The 25,363-nt window shown below is 48.5% G+C and overlaps 1 protein-coding gene and 1 pseudogene across 38 annotated transcripts in view; one reads left to right on the top strand and one right to left on the bottom strand.

The window, feature by feature from the left end:
- CACNA1C (calcium voltage-gated channel subunit alpha1 C) overlaps positions 1-25,363 on the bottom strand; it is a 732,665-nt gene that overhangs the window by 485,214 nt on the left and 222,088 nt on the right. The window lies entirely within an intron of this gene.
- LOC116594498 lies at positions 1,410-1,737 on the top strand (annotated as a pseudogene).

Below are 25,363 nucleotides of genomic sequence, written 5' to 3'. Positions count from 1 at the left end.
CTTGGCCCGAGCACCCTGCTCTGAACGAAGCTCCTGGAAGGGGAAGAAGGCGAGGCAGGGGCCCTGGGGAAGGACAGCTCAGGGATGGGATTGTAGACATTATTGCTTATGCCACCTTCTTGGTAGTAGCATGTTGCTTCCCTGACCTGATGGTCTGAAGGGTCCAGAGGCACGTGTGTCTCGCTTTAAACAGCATGCAGTGTGCAAGTCAAGTCACTTTCTAAATACACCCGTAGGTACTCCAGGGTAAAAACGCTAACTACTCCTCTTCAGGAACCCTCTGATGATTTTTATCTGCGTGGAAAAAACAAAAAACAAAACTTTTGTAGTACAAATAGGCTTTCTAGCCTTCTGTGATGGGGCACTTAGATTTCCAGATACAAGGCATCTCCTTATGGAGAAGAGAAGTCTACCTGGATAGCGGGCAGCGGGGGACTGTGTCGGACACATGCCTTCGTCTCTGGGGCCTGGAGCATTCTCAGGGCCTGTGGCCCATTATCCAGGAGCCTCAGCTCGCCCTCTGCTTACAGAGAAGACAAAAGAGCTCGTCCTATACTCACAAAACATGTTTGGATCAAATGAAGGGTGTAAGGATGGTGTCAGATGGGACGTTTTCCCACGTGAAGCAAGATCCCTTCCTCTTCTCTGCCGTGGCTGCCGAAACCGTTGTGCCTTCCCAGATGAAGAAGGCTGGCAAGGCTCTGGTGTGCTTTCCAAGGACCAAGGAGAGAACTGAAATTCTCCTACTCCCAAAATAATTCTCATGCTGTTAATAAGTGCTTGGAATGTCTTAAATGATTCAAGAGATGACTTAAAATATGAAATATCTAATATTCATGCTGGGCTATAAATGACTGCTATCTAGGTCTTTAGTTCTTGGGCGAGTTTTAACAGGGAGAGAAGCTTGAAAGTGCACAATAGCACTGATTCTCTGGAAGGCAAGGAGTCCAAGCACCATGAAAGTAGAGAAAAGACATGAAATGAGACATAAGGCATCACAGGCGTGCTCAGCTAAACTGGCTATGGGACGCAGGGCAGGTCCCTCCCAGCAGGAGCCTCAGTTTCCCTATTTGTAAAATGGAAAGTTTGAGCTGCATGTTCTTAAAGGCCTTCTGACTCTAAAATCCTGTCAGCCAACCCAATGATCAAAAGCAGGGACTCCACCTTGTCCAGCTCAGGCAAGGAGAAGCAGAGGCCCAAGGTCAACAATGAGTCATTTCTGTAATCATTGTAACTTAAAAGAGAAAAATAACACATATTTTTACATATGACAAGAGATTCAAAAAATATAAATGGTTAGTATCACCTTTCCTCAGTTGCTGCGAAGGCGCTCGGTTTTTCTGAGGGAGCTAAGGCCACACGGGGGTGAGGTGCTCGCTCTACCCACAGACCAGCAGCGTGCCCACACCATGGCCTCCTTCTCGGAGTAAGCCTCCATCTACTCGGCCCTCATCCTGCCTAACGATGAGGTGACAGTCACGGAAGATAAGATCAATGTCCTCACTAAAGCAGTGGGTTAACGTGTCGAATATTTTTGGCCAGGCTTGTCTGCGGGGGCCCAGGCCAATGTCAACATCAAGATCCTCAGCAGCAAGGTAGAGGCTAGGGGGATCTACACCAGCAGGAGATCCCACTCCCCCCTCCACAGCTGCCCCAACTGAGGAGAAGGAGCTAGAAACAAAGGAAGAAGAATCGGAAGAGTTTGGTGATGACATAGGCTTTGGTCCTTTTGACTAAATGTGTTCAGTAAAAAGCTGAACTCTTGGGGCACTATGGGTGGCTCCGCTGGTTAAGCGGCCGCCTCCTTGATTTCTGCTCAGGTCATGATCTCAGGCTTATGGGCTCGAGCCTGCATCCTCACCGGGCTCCATGCTTAGCGGGGAGTCTTCTTGTCCCTCCGCCCCTCTCCTTGCTCCCGCTCTCTCTCTCTCTCATAAATGAATAAATCTTACAAACAAAAACACTGAACTCTTCAACTAAATAAACGGGTGGACAGTACTCTCTGAGTCCAGGAAGACTGATGGACGAAGCTGACATCACTGGCTCCCCAAAAGCCATTGTTCCTTCTGCCTGGCTGGAAAGGCCCAGATTCTGTTTGGTTGTGACCCCCTCTTCCCATCATGGAGGGAAGTCCTAATTCATCTCAACAGGTCAACATAATCTCACTCTCCTGGCTAAAGGGACATTTGACCAACTATTGACCAATGAGACATGGCAGAGTCTGCTGTACACTTCTGGGAAAACTTCCTCGCTCCTAAGAGACACCCAGGGGAGAGAGGCCTCCAGTCCCCAGGACATTGCTTCTTCGGCCTGGGCTGTCTGAAATGGCTGTGGCCGTCATGACGTTAGGGGAGCTCTCTGCGGATGGAGCTGCCACGCTGAAGATGACGGAGCAGGAGGGACCAGAAGGATCCATGCCTCAGGAGATGACAGGCATGATGTGGTGAAGGAACAAATTGGAGACACCTGGCAGAGGTCAGAGGGGACAAACTCCCAGCAAGTATCGGGAGAAATGCCTTTATGCAGCCAATACTTAATTTACAAGAGCTAAAATACTTCCTTCGGGAAAATTTTAGAAAAGAGTTTTAGGTGGTAGCTTATGATATATGCTTAAGAACATTTAAGAGTACCTCAAAATTCGTCCCTCATTGTGAAAACTAAGAATCACATAAAATAAATGTGCTTCTCTGCACGTCACCTTCTGATGGCCTTGTCAAAATGAATGCCAGCCCCAGCAGCCAGGTCGGCAGGGCTGAGCCGGCAGGTCCTCTGTCCTTTCCCCTTCATTCCAGGACCCCTTGTCTGACCCCCACCCCCAACAGAGAGCCCCACCCTCGTGCTTCGGGAGATCTGCGGAGTAGAAAATGAAGACTTTCTATCAAAGACGCTGTAGGATTTCACCTTTTCTACCAAGTTCAGTTTGATTTCTGTTTCTTTTTTTCTTTTTTTTTTTTAAATAAAGATTTTTATTTATTTATTTAACAGAGAGAGATCACAAGTAGGCAGAGAGGCAAGCAGAGAGAGAGGAAGGGAAGCAGGCTCCCTGCTGAGCAGAGAGCCCAATGCAGGGCTTAATCCCAGGACCCCGGGATCATGACCTGAGCTGAAGGCAGAGGTTTAACCCACTGAGCCACCCAGGTGCCCCGATTTCTGTTTCTTAAACCTGAAGTCTTCATAATTCAGTAATGGAGGAACTCAGTGACGCCACGAGCACCTTCCAGGCACATACAGGGCCTATAGTATCTGGAGTCCTAAGGAATCGTGAAATGGGGAGTCATCCTCGTGCCTGAGGAACACGTCCAGTAGCCTCGGAGGGGAGGCCTTTGGTTCGGTGGAGAGCAGCATACCTCGAGGCTTCCTCAGGAGCCACTTCCTTGGGGGAAGGGAGAGGAGGCAGGGAGACAGCCAGACAGCTCCACAGCTGCCTTCAAAGATGCTTTTGGCTGAACTGCCGTATCAGAGTGTTTTGTCCTAAAGGATGAAGGCACAAACACAAGCACTTTCTTTCCTGAGGGTGCCCTTCCCACCTGCCTCAGCTGTGGGTGCTCGCCTGCGCAGCCTGGAAAGGTAACTCGGGGTCCTCTCCAGGCCGTGGCCAGCACTCAAATGTCAAGGCCATCCCACCCTCTGGGGCAGGCAAACCACATAATGACAGGAGATCATTTCCATACAAGGGCCTTCCGGTGGTGAAAATTCATTTAGGAGGAAATAAATTTGAATTGAATTTACTAAAGCCAGAAAACGTAAATCAGGGAACATTCCTAATGAAACTGCAGCATGGTTTGGAAACGATCTTCAAGTTGCATTTCAAGATACAGGTTTGTTTCTGCACTGAGCTGATCACTCGGGTGGCGATTTACGGAAGCCCGGGTTCTACTAACGGGTCCTCAGAGTGTCAGATTTTGAAAATAATAAAAATGCAGTTCAGTTTGGTGCTTCTGGTTTAAAAATTAATCACCCTCCAGTTTGGTCCTATTCAATCACTGCTTTAAATGTAGGAAAACTTCAGTTATCTGAATGTTTTTGGAGGAAGAGGCAGGAGGAAAGTCTTCTCTAAATTGATGAAAAAAATCCAAACGGTTGATTTTAGAAAAATGGTTCTAGTACTTGTAGTATTGAACATATAATAAGCTAAGATTTAAATGAACACTAATAAGTAAAATTGAGTTAGTCACTGAAAAATTACAATCCATAATAAGCCTTTATTACATAATAATGAATTACATTATATCACTGAGTCTTAATTTTTTAAATCAATGGGAAACACAGTCTGTGTCAGAATTCCTGGGGTACAATTTGAATGTAAGTTACACAGCATTCAGGATTTAATTGGGCATTTCCATTGGTCAGTGAGTAGCTTTAGTAAATGCACAATGCAGGGAAGCAGGAGCGGGAAAGAAGGGAAGAAGGAAGGGCGAGAGGAGGAAAGAGGACGACAGGGAGAAGAAGGGAGGTCAGAAGGGAAGGAGGGAGGGGGAGAGTGGAGTTGGAAGGGAAGAAAGGGAGAGAGAGAGGCGGAGAGAGGGGATCCACCCAGGGAAGAACAAATAAATTCTTAAGTTGGGAATCTCCATTTACATGCCTTGGTAGAGAAAAGCAGCCAAGAGAGTGGAGGGATTTAAATTTCCAAGAGCATAGTGTGCCCGGTCTGGGCTGTACTGAGGGACCTTACGGCCTGCAGTCTCCTTGTTGTGACAGCTTTAGCGTCCATCTTAGAAGAACATGATGGTGCCCCTGGAGGAAGGGGTGCTTCGGGCCAGCCAGTGCCCGGCAGAAAGCCACCTCTCTGTGTACTGGTGGGCATGGGACTGCTGACCTGGAGAGGACCAGAAGCTGTTCTGCTGGGTGGGCCGGGCCCGTCCATTCTGAACCAGAAGGTAAGCCGCCAATGGCTTCTGTCCTGCTCAAAACTACAGAAGCCCTTGAGTCTTCCCTGCCTGCAACCCACCTTGCTCCTATCGGCTCGGGACCTGCTGGTCCACATCATATTTAGAACAGAAGACCCAGAAAGAAATGCTGACAGGAGACCCTAAGGGCTACACATACAAGAACCTCAACAGCACTGCTCTCCTCGCTGCTTCCCCGACCGAGAACCACCATCTCCGGGAACCTCTTGCTCCTTCCTCACTTCCCTCTTATCAGAGTCAAGATTCATCAGACATCCTGCTTTTACACTTCAGTGCAAATGTGTTTATGTTCTGGCTGGGACTGCTGACAGCCTTCCAAACTTGGTTCAAGACAAAGAGCCTATAAGTGCAATTCTATACTCCTGATTTGCAGAAATATTATTTTCTGTTATGATTCATGGTAATAGGGAGTGTTTCGGCTGTGGTGTGGGTTAAGCAGGCCAGCCTGGAAATCTAAATGGCATTTACAATTTTCTACTTTTAAAACGCCAACCTAACAATGAATAAAGGAGCAGTTCAAACACTGGGGACTGTCTATAAATGATTTGGGGGTGAAAAACTCAACATCTCTTACCAATGGGACTCCATGCAGAATTTCCCTACATCTAAGCTAGGAAATCTCGATTATCCTTTAGCCAGGTTTATCAACTGAGAAGTAGCAAAGAACCCTGGATTCATTAATTCCTGCTAAGAGGGTGGTTAACTGTAGAGTGAGCTAGCAAATCACAGGTGTTTGGGGTAGATGGACAAGAGGAGTTTCTGAAGCAACAGGAGGGCTCTGGACTCCTTGTCCTGACTATACTGCATTCAGTCAGGCTGCAGATGAGCCATCAGAAGAGATGCTGAAAGAGTCTTCTTACTAGTTCCATATTCAAAAGAAAGCCCTACTCTAGCACTGCCTGCTCTTGAAGACACAAGTACCACGGAGGGCACAGCTGGGGGCCCACCTAATCTGAATTCTCTGGGAGCTTGGGCCATATGGCCTCCAAGGTCTCTCTCTTCTAAGGGCTGGGAGCCCCACAGACACAGAATGAAGGGGTGAGCTAAGTGGTGCTGGGGACCCCTGCTAACCTGTCGCACAAGTTTCTGAGTTCAGGGCTAAAAGGAGGACCCTTACCAACTTGACATCATTATCTCCAGCAGGCTTGGACTGCAGTGTAGAAAATCGATGGATAGTCCCGTGGCTCCCTAAGCACTACATCCCCATTCAGTTTCAGAAGTTAGCCCATCACCCCCTGCCCCTTACTCTCACCTCTACCTCCATTTCCTGTGGTAATGGTTTCATACCTTTGGCACTAACTCTGTTCATTCACTTTGTCTGAGAATAGAAAACATTTTGATAGAAGGCAAATTTTTCTTGTGACAACAATGTTTCCCAAAGGAAGCTGGCTCTGAAATGACAGAGATGTCAAATCGCAGACACGTGTAGCTGGTAACAGTCTGAAGCACATCTAAACCAATCTCATCTTTACCAAGGGGGAAACTGAGGCCCGGAGTGGCAGCAACAGTGGCACAGCCACGATCCCAAGCACTGTGCTCCCTGCTGCCCATGGGAAACCATGACTTCCTAGTTCTGAGTCCCTGCCTGCACAGGGAGGGACTCACCCTGGTTCCGCTCTCAGCCATGTGATCAGGGCAGGCTTGAGGACCCCCCAAGGCTTTGAGATCTGCACACCCACTCTTCGTGAGTTGCTGTCTGGACTGCACGACAAAGGTATATACAACACAGAGCACAGTGCCAGGCACGTAATGACCACTACCATCATCCCTGCTAGTATCAGCAACTTAAAAACACACACATACATCTCTTCTTCCATTAAGGGGAGTGTATTTGGTTCATTTGCAAGACATTAGAACATATTCTCTGTTTTGGTAACTTGGAACTTTTCTACCAGATCACATCATAGCCAAAAAGACATCTTGGTCAGTGTTTCCTCTTGGGAATAAAGTGTCCCTAAGTGTCCTCACAGGACCTAAGGTCCTCACAGGACCTTTGTTTGGAAAGTGCTCCTACTTTCCCCAGGGGTGGAATTTTCAGATATCCCAGTGTAGGATGCAGGGTAGACCCAGAGGAGCCTGAGGGCAAGAAACGCAGGGACACTTTCCACGGGTGTTCAATGGCAGGGTCAGGATACAGGGAACAAGTGTGCCTGCGTGGGATAAAGCAAGAGAGTCAGAGTGGGCCTTAGTGTTCACGGGCAAGCAAGTTCAGCAAATAGATGAGGCCCCAAACTCCTCCAATCACTGAAACATGGCATTCATAATGGGAAAGAAAATGAGAATATCACAGAGCAGGAAAGGGGAAGGGGGGAAAAACCGGCCAAGAAGCCCCAAAAGTGGCAAAGTGTGTCAATGAAAAGGATTTCTCAGGAAATTTCTAAGAGAAGGAACTGTCTGTGGACAGAAAGGGAGAAACGAAGCTTACCAGCACGTATGAAAAATGACTGAGGAATTCCAGTTGTCTGAAAGTTCAACATAAGTAAACAATGTGATGTGGAAGGAGAAAGGAGGAGGAAGAGGAGGAGGGAGGGGGCAAGAAGGGAGAGGAGTGGGAGGATGCAGGGAGGGAAGGAAGAAGGGGGGAGGGGAGAGGAGGACCAGGAGGAGGGGGAGGAAAAGGGGAGGACAAGGAGGGAGAGGGGGTGGACAAAGAGAAGGAAGGGGGGGGTGGGGAGAGAAGAGAACAGGGAGGAGGGAGAGGGGGAGGAGGGAGAGGGGGAGGAGGGAGAGGGAGAGGACCAGGAGGAGGGAGAGGGAGAGGACCAGGAGGAGAGAAGGGAGGAGGGGGGAGGAGGGAGGAGGAGGAGGAAGGCAACTGGTAATCTCAGGCTACACTGATGAAAAGGAGCTGCCCTCAAGGAAGCAATAGCCTCTTGTCCCCGGGCCCGGCAGAGCTGGGGAACTGTGGGTCAAAGGCAAATAGCAGAGTTCGGATGAGGTGGCCAGCGTGGGGGGAGAGGGTGCAGGGAAGCAGATGGTCAGCCTAAGGGAGATGACCAAGAAGCACGGGGCTGCGGTCTTTGGTATCAACAAGGATGTCCCAAGGAAGAGAGAATACATTTTCTCCCCTCCAGATGGCAAAATGAAGAGCAGCCCGTAGAAGATAAAGGAAGGCTGCTCTAAGACAAATCTTTCTTGCGCCATTGCAGATATCTCCCAAATGGATTTCCATCCCCAGAGGTGTCCGGCAGAGGCTGGGTGGCCCAAAGACTTGTCAAGTTCTAGACAGGAGAAGGACCGCCTGCTGGCGGGGCCCGGGACCCCACACCTCTGGGAGACTGCAGCCCTGCCAGACACTGCCAACGGCCCCCCTGGCCCGCAGCCTTCTTCCTCTACCTCTTAAAGAGCAGTGAAGGTGCAGGGCTCTCAAAACCAGCAGCCTGCTAGAGGAGTACACGGATCCCTCCAGCTTGCAGCTTGGTCAGCCACCCCCCTGGAGGATGTGTAACGCAAACCAGCTCGTCAGGTAACAAGTTTTCATGGATCCTGCAGGCAGGGCCGGTAGGCAGCAGAGCCTAGAGCCACGAGCCCGCTTCTCCTGCAGGCGCTCTGCAAATTTAAACCCACTTGGAGCCACATCGTGAATCTTAGTAAAAACATTTCTGCTGAAACAGACAGCTACTTAAAAATGTTCTCCTCCCATTTATATCTAATGTGCTAAGTTCTGACTTCTGAATACAGAGTATAAAGGCCCATCTCCTTGGGTAAAAGCAAAGCATGAAGCTACCGGGTCCCACTCCTCCTCTGCGTCTCCATCTCTCCCCAGAGTGCTGCGTCACTGACCACACTGCACTGTGCCTTCGAGTACCCTGTGACTCTGAGGGCGGGCGGGAAAGGACAGGACGGCTGTGTTTTAATTAGGATCTACTATGTGCCAGGCACCACAGGACACATTTTTATCAATTATCTTATTTCTCTCAACAACCTTGCAATTGTTGTGGCAACAGTCCTGTTTAACTCATAGTGAAATTGTATCTAAAAGAAAGAAAAAGTAACTTAAAACAAAAATGGGCCCCATCTACTTCCATCTTGAAAGCAATGGGGAAATGAATCTCTCTACCACCTCTTTTCCCTTGTCCAAGAAGGTGGGGTCAGACCCCTCTTCGATCGCCCACTACGTGGGAAGGCACGTAAGCAGATGTGCAGAAGGCGGCTCTGGGCTGGTTCAGGGATAGGGACTAAATAGAGCCAAACTGCTCTGCATATAAAAATGGGGAGAGTGTGTTCAAGCAGTCTGGGAGCAGAAAAGGGGGAGAAGCAGAAAGGGCAAGAAATATATTAAAACCCTAAGGCCTGGGTAGGCAAAAATAGCTGAAGGGCCAAGCACAGAAATTTCAAACATTCAATATTCACATTACAATGATGTGAACTCTCTTGAGCTTCCCAAAACCTGAGTACAGGCTGATATACTCACAAAAACCTTGTGTGAGACTGGAAAGAGAGAGAGAGAGAGAATGTAAATCAAAGGGGAACTCGTCCCTGTCAGGGTTTGTCCAAAGCAGGGAGAAGGGCATGGTCAGAGAGAGTGGTGGACACTGGAGACAGAGGGGGCTGGGTCACGAAGTCCCTAGGGGATGGTCACAATCTGGGAGGGGGCATGGGATGAAGGGCTGAAGCTGACACCTGGGACACACACGGATCAGGTTTGAGGTCTTATCACTGCTAATTGTGGGCCGATCTTTTAAATCCAGCTCTAGCTGAAGCCACATCCAACTTACTTTCACTTCCTTGCCCTGAAATCCTCTTCTCACAACGCTGCTCCCTCCAGGCATCCAGCACTCAGCATCTTCACCAACCAAACCCTGCGCACCCTTAGGACGCCCCTCTCCTGGAACTGCACACTCTTCCCAGAGTGAGGGAGTTGCTCCTTGCACTGAACAGACCACTGATGTTCACCAAACCTGTTTCTCCTCCACGTGAGGACAGAACCAGACCCCATCTCCCAGAACTGCATTCAAGCCAATGGAACACGCAGGAGATGGTGAGAGCCACCTCTGGGCCTGGACCTTAAAACTTTGAGTGCAAACCTCCATTCCTTTCCTTATCTCTCATCTGCCAGCCAGATTCAGGGAATCTCATCTGCCAAGGGGGGTGGCACGGCCTCGAAACAGAAGAACCCTGGGTCCCTGAGTGTCCCCTGTCACCACCCTGCCAGTCTAAGTTGGACTGTGATGTGAGAAATAAACCTTTATCCTGTTAAGCCACCGACAGCTGGGCGGTATTCGTTACAGCAAACAGGTATTCCAACAAATACACTTTCTCAAGGCTGCCAAGAAATTCCTTCCCCTCTATACCATCCTCCTTGCTGACCAGGTTATATTCCAATTTTCCACAAAAACATCTGCTTTTTCACTCTGCTGACCTCCTCAAGGAAAGGAGCTGTATTATTCTCGTTCTATGTTTTTCACACGTAGGGCACAGAGTTTATTTATGTCCTCACTGAGCTTGTACAGAAGAAGGAAAAAGAAGAATGGTAGATCCCAGCTGAACTCAATATCCAGCTGGGTCTGTACTATCCTGAACATTTTTAATTAAAAAACAAAACAAAACAAAACAAAAAAAAAAAAACACCAGCCCAGCTCTAGGACCAGCTCAGCCCTGGATGAAGGAAACGGAAGGGCCAGAAAACATGGCCGGGATCAGGAAGCTGACTGCTGATGAAAATTTCCTCTCTTCTGCTAGGTTCCCATTATGCAGGCATACCTTGAAATGACAAAAACCTTACCCTAGGAGAGTACGTTACGGGCTGGCAGGAATGTTTCACCGTGCTCCATCCTACAGTATTTTGAAATCTTTTGTTTAAATCGATTGGCAATGTTTAAACACACCATTTCACACAGAAGTACAATATTACTAATGAGGCAATAAGGAGTAAGACAGTGTCATTTTATGGTAATGCATCAGACACAAAGAAGCCCTCCCTCTTTCAAATAAATCCAAGATTTTACATAATCTCATTTTTAGTATAGGAAGGAGATTTCTTTCCATTAACAAAGAGTGGGCTCTGGTTGGATGTGCCACTCGCTTAATAGAGAAAGGCTAGGCATGACCCCAAAGATGCTTGTCCCTGGTTTCGCCAAAAACCTGTGCTCAACCTTGAAGCACTGGCTTTCCCCTTGATCAGAGGCGGCCACATCCGGGCCTCCTTTGTTCTCCTGTATCAGTGATCTCGAGGGATCTGTTTTCTTTTCCTGCAGTAAACCTCTTCATGTCTTTCTGAGAGGGTTTTTCTTTTTTCCTTCTTTAAATATCACTAGTTATCAGAGCTCTCAATGAGTATGTCACGTTAATGGAGCCTGTCACAATTTCATGACGCTTTATTTTCATTTTTCTTATGCCAGGGAAACCTCTGTGGTTGAAGATAGCCAAATGTTCCTTCCTTTCCCTCTCCCTACAGGTTCCCACTCAACTTGCTGATAGTTTTCCAGTTGGAAAGTGGCACTTGGGAAGCTAGGCAACAGAGCCAGAGCCCAGCCTCAGTCCCTACCTAGGAGGCCAGGGTGTCCCCACACAGCAGAGTCTCTTTCTGTTTCTACAGGCCAGGCCCTTCCTATGTGTCTGGGTGAGCCAGGCCCCCGGCCTAGAGGGGGGTTTTCTCCAGTCTCTTTGTACAAACTCAGCTCTTGTCACCCAAGTCAGTTCCCCACTCTGCCCCTCTGGGGCCCAACATTGGCACCTCTGTCACGGCTACATCCAGCACGGGTCTCTTCTCTGGAGCAGGGGGCAGACTCCAGCATCTACACCGTAGTCGTACCAAGATCCTAGCCAGGGCCTCTGGAAGGGCCAGCATTTCCCACGTCTCTAACTCCTTACTTCTGAAAATCAGAACTGGTTACTATAATCACACTTAGAATTTATACCCTCCTGGGGCGTCTGGGTGGCTCAGTGGTTAAAGCCTCTGCCTTTGGCTCAGGTCATGATCCCAGTGTCCTGGGATCAAACCCCACATCGGGCTCTCTGCTCCACAGAGAGCCTGCTTCCTCCTCTCTCTCTCTCTCTCTCTCTGCCTGCCTCTCTGCCTACTTGTGATCTCTGTCTGTCAAATAAATAAATAAAATCTTTTAAAAAATAAATAAATAAAAAATAAAAATTAAAGAATTTCTACCCTCCTTTCTGCCAAAGGATCTGAGGTAACTGATTTAATGTCATCCGATCAGGACGGTTAGAGATTTTCTACATTGCTCACGGAACACGACCTATATTTTATAGTTATAAACACAATGCCAAAGAGGAGACCAGAGGACCTAAGAACTTGGTATAATTTAGGCCTAGAAGGTAAGTATCAGTTCACTGAAGGAGTCTCCTTCTTTCTCTCTTTCTCTCTGGAGATGGGAGGTAGGAAGGGACAAAGGGACAGAAGGACTGTGTCTGCTGGGCACAGGTGTTCAGTGCCTATGCCCTACCAGCTTTTCATCATCCCACACAAACACTTGGAAATTAAAAACAAAAAGAAAAAATGTAGGGTGAATCCAAAATATAGAAGAAACTACGAAATTAAAATGGATATTTAATTCAACATCCACAAAATTTAACACTGTGTCAGCCAGTCAAATGTAACTGAACACACAGAGTTATCTGTCTGTATAACAGAGTTTCTCTCCTAAGACCAAAATGAATAATGTATTCTTAATAAATTCAACATTATAAAAAATACCACCATTGTTTCCAACTTGGTTACAGTGAAAATATCCTACTTCAGGAGGTTTGTGGGCACATTTTAAGATGTCTGATATGCTGACTTATGGGTGGGGTGACTGACTATCAGAGGGCTCCAGGCCTTGGGAAGCCTCACACAACCCTGGGAAGATGGAAGTTAGGACACCACGTGGCCCCTAGCTATTGTTTTTCTTTTAATTCTGAGTGAAAAGACTTGCTCATGGGCTGCTTGTTCTATTGGGGTATTTGCTTTTTTTCTGATAGCTGTTATTTCAGCCAGGGTTTCAAGGAGAGGCTGCTCCAAGTTGTTGCTCTTCCCACCGGGGCTGGGGCACCTCCATGGGCACCCTCCCTGCCATCATGCAGAGGGGACAGCTTAGTCCCTCTGAGGGGTCAGTAGATCTGGCCCTGAGATCAGGACATGTCAGGGGCCTTAGGGCCTTGGGCCTCCTACTGTAACCATGAGGAAAGGTAGCACCAGCACAAAATCTGCCTTTGCTTTTTTAGTTGTCGCCCTTTAGAGAAGGTAAATGGAACACTAAAAGGCAGAGATCCTACCCTCTGCAGACACTGCTTCTGCTCCCTTCAGCCACACCTGCCTCTCTCCATGCTGCCCTACTATCAGGCCTGTCGGTCACTAACACACACGCCCCCCAAATAGTGGGTCCCCTCACACCTATCTGACACATCAGCACTTTACTCTGTAAGATGGCAGACATCCCAAAAGCCCCCAGAAGTCAACCACTAAGCCACAACTCAGATGCCCTGCTCGGGAAGAGGCTACGGCTCCAGTTCCTATGAGCCCACCCTGTCCTTCATGGCCTCAACATCTCTCTACCCACCACCCATCTCATCTCAATTCCAAACGCACAATCACTTTCTGGTTCCCTGGTCATTCCTTTGGCTCAAGACGGAGTGGTGCTATGAGGAACACAACTCCTCAGAGAGGTGGCCAGCAAGGCTAGGAGAGTGCTGGATTTGAATTCTGACCCTGTGGATTTGCATCCAGGCTCCACCCCCTGAAGTTGTGTAGTGCAACCGTAGGCAGTCGCTGAAGCTCACTGAGCCTCAGTTTCCCCTTCTTTAGGATGCGGAAAAGAATATGTGCTCACAGACTCACTGCCTAGGAAAAGCTCTAGAAACTCACAGTGGTGCACAGATGTAAGATAGGCTTTCACAGTGAGCCTGTGTGCCCAGCTGCTGGCAAGAAGAAAGCCAAAACCATGGCAGAGGTTGGGGAGGAAGGGGGCAAAAAAGGGCTGGGGGGAACTCACAGCCAGTTTGGGGAAAGAAGACCGCTTGGGATCCAATGGAAGAGAAGAAAGCAGTATAATATATGTTTACAGTGACCTGAGGTCAGAGTCCTGGCTCTTCCTTGCTACCCACAAGCCCAATTCTGAGCACCTGTTTGGGTTATATAAAATGAGGATAATGATAGCCCCCTCATGGGACTGTGATAAAAATTGAAGGAGGTCATGTTAAATGACTTAGCACAGTACTTGGCACACAGCAATTGCTCCAGAAGTCCTATTATTATTAAATGGATATCTACATTAAGACTGTACTTGAGAGAGTGGTAAGTACTTGACCCCGGGCATGAATTGTGGACAAGTCAGGGATCAATAAATCCATAAGCAATGTCACCGCAGGCTCTTCCTGGCCGCCCTCGCCTGCTCTCAGTGCTTCTCTCCCTGTGGTCTCCCTCTCTCTGCCTGCCTGCTGCCCACTGTCTTGCTGTATCTCGGGCTCCGTTCTTCTCTGACACTCTTTCTGTCTCCAGCTCAGTCTCGAACTCTCTCGGCCTCTGACCTCTAACATTCTTTGTCTTTTTCTTCCTTGCTTCATTCATTTAATAATAAATAGCTCAGTAAAGCAAACTTCTGTCCGAGCAGAAGGTACATTTTCTCCCTGGAAGGTGCCCTCACTCCAGTGGTGGCCGTCCCTCGGCCCCCCACCCCCAGCCAGCTGTCGGGCTCTCCACAGATGTTTGCTCCCAGAGCGGGGCAAGGAGGGGGCATCTCACCTCACCTAGTTCCCTGGGCCCTGCCACAGCAAGAGCCTGACTTTAGTCCCGCATGGGTACCAGAGCCGAGCGGACCCACCACACAGCTGCAGACCAGGGGCCCCGGGAAGGAAACCCGCCACCGCGTGCCGCTGACTCCTGCTGTGCTCAGCTACTCAGCCCCACTGGAGGGAAGGGAGACCTTCCTTGCCACCATCCAATTCTAATCAGGCCGGGGCCGGGCAGGCTTCCCATAAAGATGAGAGGCCTGAAACGCAGCTCACCGAAACCACAGCCCGCAGTGGGAGCAGCTGCTGACGTGAATCTGGCCGCGGCCTCCTTGGAGAAGGGGGCTGGGGAAGGCACTCAAGAGAGAAGCCAGGCTGTGGCTGGGAAGCCACCGGTGGCCTAGCTGGGAAACCTGTCAGGCCACCAGTGTTTGCTGGGCTCTCTTCACAGGAGGCCCACAAGGATGGCCCTAATGTTGTGGGAAGTCTAGGCTGGTCACAAGGACGGGAGGAGGAAGACATGGTCCACGAGGAAAGGTGGCTGAGGATGCACAGCAACTTCTGCCTGGGGCCACACAAGCAGGGCCTCAGGGCAGAGCCAGAGGCCTGGCCAAGGGACAGCCCCGTGGACAGGACAGGCCCTTGTGCAGCCTCAAGGCCTCCCGGCAAGGCCCTGAAAGCGTGTGGGGATGCGGGGTAGAGAGTGGTGGAAACTGGGGGCAGAGGAGGCACTGCGGGCGGGAGGAAGAACCGCCTGCCCCCGCTGCTGCCGGCCTCCCTCCCTTTGTCTCTCGACTGCACCTGCCAGCCACACACAGATACAGAGCGAGACTCACCAGCGGTGACGTGGGAGCGATAAAAGCCAGCGAGGTAGCAACATGAGAGAGACAGCTTGGAGGGTGTCAGTGGAGACATCTGCACCTTCACAGGGCTTGGCAGTGGGCACGGTGAATGAGCTGTACCCGGCCAGGCGGCAGCAGCCACGTCAGAGGGAGATTCCTGGTCAACCCCACCTTCCCGCCCCAAATTCACCTCCAGATCCCTTTCCATACAACTTGAACCCCAGGTTAAAGGCAAATAACCATGGAACAGGAAGCATCTTCAGTGATTTCCATTACTATTCATAATTAAGATCCTGGTGCCAAGAGGATTTTGTGAGGACGATGAAGCCACCAGACCGCCAAAGGAGAAAGCAGTCGAGAAAACAAGACTCTCGTCTGCTTTGTCACGTGGCCTGTGCACCTGTCCTCCTCACCAGAAGGAGAGCTCCAGGAAAGCAGGACTGAGCCTTGGTCCTCACTGTACTTCCAGTGCCCGTGACGGCGCCTGGTGCACGGTGGACAAGCAGGAGGCAAGTGTGGAAGGAACGAATGAACGACTACAAGCTATGTGGAGAAATACAGCTCTCACTGACTGTTTCTGGTTCTACATACGGCCGCGTGGCAGAGGGTTCTGTATGAGGCAAATCACCTCTCACATCGATGTGGTCTGTGTTTAGCTCTGACAGGAGACAGCAAAGGCACGGGGACCCCAAAGCTGACGCCAAAGACTACAAACTAACATGAGCCTAGTTCAAATTATCAGGTGTCACCCACCTGCTTCTGTGACCAGAAGCAGCTGCGAACTTCTGTCCTTGCAGTGGGAAACTTGAGGGCTTCCCAGGGGAAGTCAGAGTTCCCACCACAGCTCATGGAGCATCTTAGGAGACTCACCAAGAATACAGAAAACCAGGCAGAAAGTCCAAGTCTCCTAAGCTCTGAAGGGCTGTTGAAAAACAAGTCCCCTCAGCTGCCAAACAGAGAGCCAACATTCCTCTCCTGCCTGCTTTTACCATCCCACACCTGAAAACCCTCTGGAATAACAACATCCCGGCTCTGGTGCCCATTCGCCTTGCCAGGAAACAAGAGGCTACGGGCAGTGGAGGATGGGATGGAGAAAAGAGAAAAGGAGACTCGTTGCGGAAAAGATTGGGCCAATTAGGAAAAATTGCAAAAGCTTTCAGACCACGCAGAGGCTGGCTGTCCTGCACACACACAATCCCTGTCTCTCTCTCACTTGGATGGCTGTAATTCATAACAGACTTTACGTTTACGGGAACCAGACGGAAACAATTTCCATGTCAACTTTTTAGGCCCGTTACAACCAAGTGTCTCAAGAACCTCTGGAGACAGAAGTGAAGAGGCACCCCAACCGCTTGCCTACCTGCCAGAAAGTCAGGCCACCAACCACCTGTTCCTACTGCCAAAGGAATCTCTGGAACGAGGGGGAGGAGAGCCCAGCCCTGGTGGCCTCGGAGGCCGGCTCAGGTCCCAAGTTTGTGTTCTCCAGCCCACACTCTGTGCCAGCAAGCACACAGCACACAAGAACTAGCCTTAATTTTTGTGGGATCATGAAGCATTTTGAGGATCTGATGAAAATGAGGGGGCCTTTCTCTGGAAAACTGTACATGTGTGTACGCAGGCATGTACATGTGTGCACGCGCGCACACGCTTCTGTATGTATTTCCAGTACGTCTCCAAACCTAAGCCTCAGGATCACTTGGGCAACCTCTCAGATTATGGTGAAGCCCCTTCCTACACTCACCAGCATAGAATCTCTAGAGAAAGTGTCCCAAAGTTTGTATTGAAGAAACCATTCCTGGGCTTATCATATCCCGCTGGGCACCAATCTGTGAGAGGAGTTCAGGAACCACTGCCTTAAGGACTCAACAGACATCAAGTTCAGGATCTCTGGCCCCACCCTTCACCCTTGCCAAGGTCAGGAGACAAGGGAACTTTCCTTTATTGAGCCAGACATGATGTCAGGTTAGTTTCCCTAAATTAACTCATTTAACTTCACTTTCACAGAAATTGTGTGAAGGAAGCAGTATTTTGCTTTTTATATAGGTGGAAAGACAGAAGCTCCAGAAAGTTAAGGAACTTGCCCACGAGATGGCATGTGGCGGGTTGAAGACCAATACTCATACCTGCCTGACTTTTTACAAGGATGACACCATCAAAAGCACCTGAGGAACATCCGGGTAAGTGCCCTGCCCACGTGCCACCCAGGACCCTGGGTGCAGCTTTTTCCCAACGCTCCTCGTACTTATGTTGTCGGCTTGCTTGCTTCCCTGTCTCCCCACACGGGAGAAACACGAGGGCACAACTGAGTCACCTTTGAATCTCCAGCCCCAGGACCTTTCTGGCCCATAGGAGACATGAGACAAGTATTTCCTGGACACACTAAACAGAGAAAAGAAGGGAGTGTGCAGGTGACCTGACCACTTCTCCCTCTAAAAACTCCACTAGGGAAGCCACCTCCCCAGAATGACCTGAGATTTTGTGCCCTCGGTATGGTGACAATGACCCCCCACATGGTTCACCAATAGGCAAAGGACCGACACCTTCACCAACATGAATAGGTTTCGATCTCAGGTAGTGTAGGAGAAAAGAGGAGAAAGATGTGGGGAAGGCCCAGGGGAGAAGGACTGGCAGGGGCAGCAGCAAAGGAAAGCCATGAAGACCTGCACCCCAGGAGTACGGATCCCGTCACCGCAGCACGCCCTGCTTCCATGCAGGGGTCGCTTTCCCCTACTACCTCCCTGCTCACACAACGTCAGAGTGGTTCTCACTGGGGAGGTTGTGAAAGATGACTCGGGTTCCGTCACGGTTACTCTTCTGTAGACAGAAACTCACACGTCAGACGGCCAGTCCTCCCAATGCCAAAACTCCCTCTCCAACATCGCAGACAGTCCTCCAGCCTCTGCTGGGATGCTTATGGGGATGGAGAACACGGGACCTCTTGATGTGTTCTAGTCCTGAACAGCTCTTTGCAGAACCCACAGCATCTGCCTACTGTCTTGAGTTCTAACATCAAGCAAGAAAACCACAGTCAGTTTACTCCCTCTGCACAACCCCCGACGATACGTCTTCTGGCCTCAGTCCTATGGCTGTTCCTTATGGGCCCTGGGCAAAGCCTCCCTTGCAATCCGCTACTTAGGCTTCAGTGTTCACATCTATAAAGTGATAACAACGACAAAACCAACCCTGTGGGGTTACCGTGGGGATCTGACAAGCTGTAATTAAGTGCTACCATGTACGTAAGGTCTCTCGGCCTACAGTAGCTCTCTTTCTTCCCCCACTCTACAGCCTAAGCACTATCCATCTCTGAATGCAGCTTGGGACGGTGCCAAAGTTTTAGCAGCCCCAATCATACAAGAATAAGATACACACCTGGACCATTTTCCCGGGCCCTGTTCTCTGGTCTGCTCTCCCTGATCGTGTCTTTGAACAATTGAGTTTAAGAGCCTAGATATCAGAGCCCAGCATTCTCCCATTTGCTTCAGTCACCCTGCCAGTCTATCGTGCTCATGTTGATCTTAACTGAATCCCCACACGAAGGTCTACATGCTGCTGCTCCCAGCGGCCCCTCCGTTTATATCTCACAGACTCTAAATAACAAGGGTGAGCTCCAAAATTTCAGCTTAAGCTGAGAGGCTGGGGGCCTTCCTCTTTGAGATTAGTTCAGCTCCACATTTTATAGAAGAAACCAAGGTGCAAAGGGGTGAGCTGGTTTATGGGAAACCAAAGAGGTAGTACTGACCACTGTAACCACTGTCTTGGCTGAGCCCCTCCAGTCTGCGGGTACAAGCACAGGAATGGGTCTCCTCATAGCGGCCCTCCCAGCCAGCATCCTGGACCCCAGAGGGCAGGGCCCAAGCCCGCAGCCTTTACCTCCATGTGCTCTGCATGCAACGATGTCCCAGACACACAGTAGGTGTGTAGTACACAAATTTTTGTGTAGTAAATGAACACGTGATCTCATTTGACATCACAAAAGCGTTCACTTAAAAGATAGTAAAAACCAGGCTTCGAGAGACTCAGGCACCCACTCAAGGTCCCCAGCTGCTTCTGGGAAGTGCTATGATCAGGACCAGTTTGCCTCACTCTAAAGCCAGCCTTCTTAACCCCTCACTTTGCTGCAAAAATGTTCCAGTATGCAATACTCTGGACATTCAGGGGAATGCTTTCTGCATGACATCTGAGAGCTTATCCACTGCAATCACATGCCCCAAACTTATATCTAAACAAGAAATATGGGAAAAACCTACCAAGACTAAAATATCTTTGAGCAGAGAAGATCCTTTAGCCTCTCCTCCCAAAGTGACTCACTCTCTGGTTCCATTCTCCCACTGACTCATCCTGCCAGGACATTCGCTTCCTCTGAAGGGAGAAGGGCTCCATGCCAGGCTTGCCAGTACTCAGGCCTGCTGGGCTTCCTAGCAGATGCCAGCTCCAGGGAGAAACAAGAACTGGAGCTTCTGTATCTTAACGCTCTCCCCTCCGGTTGATGCTTCTACTTCTCTAGGCCCTTCGCCCTTTGCCAGGTGCCAGAAAAGAGGGATGCCAGGGGTGATCTCCGAGTATGCTTAGGAGGATGGGGTGTTTCTGTGTGTGCAGACACGCGGGTGGGTGCTTATACCTGTATGTTTGTTTACCTAGGATAGAGTCCTCGTTCATTCATTCATATCTCTATCAAATACTCAAGCTCATGGTGGATAATAATGGAAGTTACAGGCACCATGAGTAAAGGCTCTGAGTAAGGCCTGCTCAGGAAGCAGCAGGTGAACCCACCTGCCAAAATAAAAGCTTGTATCAAAGAGTGGAGAAAGAAGGGCGGAGCCTTGAAGATCAAGTATAAAAAGCTCTAATTTCTCCAGTTAGACAAAGAGAAACCATGAGAGTTTCCTTCTTTGCAGAGGAAGTAGACTCAGAAGACCAGTCTAGCAGTGATGTGTCCAACGGTTCAGAGGGTGAAGAACCAAAGGAAGGAAGGCAAAAGCTCTTCCTGAAAGAGGACTCATATCAAATAAGTGTGGAACAAGGGTACTTTTATTTAACTACTGAATACTCGTTGGTGATCCTTATGGTGAAACTCTGATTGTTCCTTTTGAACCTACTGACTTACTCTTTGCTCATTCTGTCTAGTTTCCAACTTTACTAATGTCCGTTGCTTCTTCTGGATGTCTTTACTGCTGAATCGCTTCCAATTTGTGAATTCAGGTCTGGAGCCAATATTCTAGCAGCATTCCATTAATTACGATAACATTCTAAAGCAACACCATGGGCCTGGGTCAACCTTTGGAATGCAGAGCCCAGAGTTTTTGCATCAATTACTAATCATGCATTCAGTGGGGCAATGGGCTGGATGACCTCAAAGGCCCTTCTAACCTTAAAGAGTTTATGGGTCCAAGGTGCTGACTTCACTGATAAGTTTGCATTTTTTCCCTTCATCAGACAGCTCCCTGGGTCAAAAATCTGGCACAAACCACGAGTTCACTAACCTGCCATCAGTAAGCCCGGGAATGCTTCATCTTTGGCAACACATTGAACACTTACTTCTGTAAAGACCACGGACACTTGGAGATACAAGAGGACACTCAGATTATAATAAAAGACTTTGGATTTCAAGTCTTCAACATTCATTTTAATGACTTATTTAATGAATTCATTCATTAAACAAGCTTTAGGAAAAAATTTAAAAAAACAAGCTTTAGGTATTTCTGACCACAGAAAAGACCCCCATCACTTCTATCTTTTTGTTTTCCTCTCAAGTCCTGTGCAATTCATCTGAAAAAACGAGCACACCCATAGGTCCAAAAATCTGGTACTCAAGCAGCCCAAAGTCTCCCTGGTAGGAACCAGGTAATGAAGAAAGTTGCCAAGCCTGCCCAGGGACCAGGAAAGAAGGGCATTTCCTAGGAGCTAAGACATGTTCACAGCCTTTTGTGACAACCTGGAAGAGGGCCAGACTCTGGGTCTTAGCATCCAGTTCCCTAGACACAGATGCTGTGACACCACAGGACAACCATTTGGATGCTTTCTCAAGACCATGTGGATCCGGCTGCTCTGCAGCCCATCTTCCCCCTCGGAACACCATTTCTGAGTTAGACTCATCTGTGCAACAAGCAGGGCTCAGGCCTCCTACGGGGATTTTTAAGAGTAACAGCTACGGGTGCATGACCCTTGCAGATAGTAAACTCTGAAGCATTCCCTTCCCTTCCCACCAGCCTCTGGCTCCTTAAGAAGCCTCCTGGGATGAAGGCTCCATGTCCTGCCCTGTCACATTGCTGGGTTTTGGCCACCACCAAGGACTGGCATCCATTCGAAATGTTTTGCCCCTCCCCCAGCAACAAACTTTCCTTTCAGTAAGAGGCAGAGAGCCCATTCCAAGTGACGAAGTCCTTTCGTTGGAGACTCTGCTCCCCTCATTACGTCCTTCTTTATTCTCTAGAACCTGCACCTTGAGGCACCTTGCAGGGCAAGAGGCCCGGCCTCCTCCCACTTCCTCACCTTCCCCTGGCATGCCTCACCCTCTTGGTAGGCCTGTGGGCAAAAATCTCAGAAGGTTACAGAGAATCACCTGAAATGATGACAGAGAATAAGGAGAAGGGACGCTTGCAAGCTTTCTTTGACGCAAGACGTGCTTGAACTAGATTCAGTTGCAATTTGTTTTTAATTTAAAAAGTCACGGTTTAAGTTGACATTGAGCGTCTCCGAGGCTGCTTTCATGGCTCACACAAGCCCAGAGGAGAAGATGAGAGAGGGAACAGCTCCTTGACAGGCATTCGGGCCGCTTGTATTGTATCCTCTCCTGGTTGCTAAGCACCCAGAAATTCCTCACAGCCTACGACAGGCAGGAGTTACAGGCAAAGACAGATGCTCGTCCACGAAAAGGCTCTCTGGATGCTGAGCTGGTGGCGGGGAGGAGAAGGTGTGCTCCACATTGACTGGGAACTCTGGAGGGGAAGGGTGCCCAGCTGATGTGTAGCCGAAGTCATCAGGCACCCCTGAGTGAGGCTGCCCCTCGCCGGGCTTAAAGGTGTGCCCCTGGCTAGAGGGTTGATCTTTGCCACCACACATGTGGACCTAGCTCTAGAATCATCAGACACCTCCACTGGTAGCAAACACCAGTTCCTCAGGGGTAGTGAAAATGTTCCGATAGGCTTGTAACTAAGAATAAAAGGACATGGATCAAGCGGTGGCATGGCCCCCCAGGTATCATAATTTTAGAATGGGATAGAATTCGATTTCCCTGGGATGAGGGACATAGAGTCGTTCTGTGTGGAGTCTGGGGGAGGAAGGTTTCTACCCTGGGATTTTACGTTATGATGTGCTCAGCAGTGCCAAGAAAAATGCTAAACTTGGGAATTTAAAAGGATAGTCTAAGAGGCAGCATCTCCTGTAGTCCAACCACTACCCAGATGCAGAGTTCCCCTCCAAACAGAGGAAACCCCTTGTGTCCCCCTTGCCAGTACCAGCTGACAAGGAAAGAAGCTTTTTACTTTTAAGCCTAAGCTCAGTTCCACCCTTACCCAACTACTCCAACAGGAGTCACATCATATGCCTCTGCTCAAAATCCTTTAGTGGCTGCCCAGCTTATTCAAGGGAAAACCCCACATTCTTAAAATGATCCACAATGTCCTACATGGCCGACCTCCACCCCCACCTCTCTGACCTCATCTCTTACTATCACTCCACACCAACCACACTGGCCTCTTTGCTAGTCCTCAAAAACGGTAGGCATTCTTCCATCTCAAGCCCCTCTGCCTGCAATATTCCTCTCCAACATGCAGATGGCTCATTTTTTCACCTTCATCAAGTTTCTGCTTAAATGTCACCTTCCTGTGAGCCTTCCTGACCCTATTTAAAATTGCAAACCCAACTCCCATCCCCAACTATACCTATAGGTATAGCACTCCCTATACCCCCGTCCTGTTTTATTTTTTTCCATAGCCCTCATCATCACCCAACACTGGTTGGTTTAGTGTTTCTCTTCTCCCAACAGAATTTAAGTTCCAAGAAAGCTGAGCTATTTATCTATTTTGTTCACTGCTGAACCATCAGGAGTTAGAACAATGCTCAACATATAATTGGAACTCAATAAATAGTCGTTTAATTAATTAATGAAAGATCTATCCTCCTTTGCTAGGGCGCCAACTCATTGTTCTGAAAATTGACAAATGATGGGAAAGCACTTGTAATGCTTTTTCTGTCAAACCGTATTTCAGGAAAACCAAATAAATGATAAGAGAGCGTAGTTCTTTACAAAAGACTTCCAGCTGCTAAATGCAAAAGGAGTGATGGAATCAAAAATGGACATTTCACAAGTCCTAATGAAATAATAGCTAAGGGCAATAATCATCACCGGATGCTGACACCACCAGGTGGAAGGCTGATGGGGAGCTGCCTGACGATCAATCCCTGAGCCCCCTCACCAGTCCCAGCATCCCTAAAAGTGATTGCTGATGTACTGCAGCAGGAAGTGCATAGCCCCGACGAGAATACCCTTGACCCTCCCTCCAAAACAAATGGAGCATGAATCTCTCGCTTCTAGGTTACAGGAAACAAGGAGGATAAAGGAACAAATTAAATGACAAAATGAGGAAGTAGTCAGCCAAATCAAAATGTGGGACATTCTACAGGACAACTGACCCAATTTCTTCAACAAACAAATGACATTCAGAAGGGGAGAAGGGACAATTTCTGATAAGAAGAGATTTAGGATGTACAAGCCAATGGAATGCGTGGACCTTATTAGGACCCTGATTCAAGCCAACTGTCAACAAACATTTTTGTGATGATAAGGAAAATTTAAGTATGGATGGAGTCTCACATGATATCAAAGATTTACTGAGTTTTGTTGGTGCTATTGTTGTCTGGGGTGATACAGTCTTTAAGTCTTTGTAGCAGATACACAGTGAAGTGTTTACAGGTGAAATTATAGACCTTCTTCAACTTATGATGGGGTTACGTCCTAATAAAGCTATAAGTTGAAAATATCCTAAGTCAAAAATGCATTTGCTATACCTCACACCTACTGAACATTATAGCTTAGCCTGCCCACCGGGCTTCTAGTTCGGCAAAATTATCTAGCGCAAAGCCTATTTTATAAGAAAATATTGAATATCTCATGTAATGTACTGACCAGCGTACTGCAAGTGAAAACCAGCATGGTTGTATGGGCACAGAATGGTCGTAAATGGATCAGTGGTTGACCCTGTGATCACAGGGCTGGCTGGGAGCTACGGCTCATAGCTGCTGCCCGCATCAAGGGGGAGGATCAACCTCATTATCTCCAGCCTGGGAAAAGATCCAAATTCCAAATTTGATGTACACTCTCTACTGATTCCATAGCACTTTTGCACCATTGTAAAGTCGAAAAATTACAAGTCAAAGCATCGTAAGTCAAGGATCGTCTGTATATAATGACAAATTTGCTTTCAAGTATCTCTGAAAAAAATGCCTCGAGGGAAATAGATAAAACTAACTTGGCAAGTGTTGATAAGTGTGGAGCTGGAGCTGGGAGATGGGTACATAGGAATTAATTATATAAGTCTCTTTGATTATGTTTGAAATTTTCCATTATAAAGCATTTCTTAAAAAAAAATAATAAGTTGCTGTTGTATAGATGAACTTCATAAAAGTTAAAAAAAAAAAAAAAAATCAAAGTACCTAGAATAGTTCTGTGCATCGCATCAGCTCTGGAGGGAGGTCAAATACCAGAAACAAAAGAGCTGGTCATTTTCTGACTTTAGATGTACCCCAGTGCCTTGCCTCCCTAGTTTAAAGACAGCCCCTCTGGTTTTTATCCTGAGACAAAGGCCAGACCATCCTGCGACTTCTAGATTCCTCTCTCTTGCCTGAGAGTACTAAGAAGATTAGCCATCTGTTTATCTGGATTCCTGCTTACCTTTTCCATGTAAGGCCACACATCCCTCTCCCTATCTGCTTCCATCCCCTTGGGAAACT

The sequence above is a fragment of the Mustela erminea genome, chromosome 6, assembly GCF_009829155.1.
Source record: "Mustela erminea isolate mMusErm1 chromosome 6, mMusErm1.Pri, whole genome shotgun sequence".
In the NCBI taxonomy this organism is placed as follows: Eukaryota; Metazoa; Chordata; class Mammalia; order Carnivora; family Mustelidae; genus Mustela; species Mustela erminea.
This window is presented reverse-complemented; position numbering and strand designations above follow the sequence as displayed.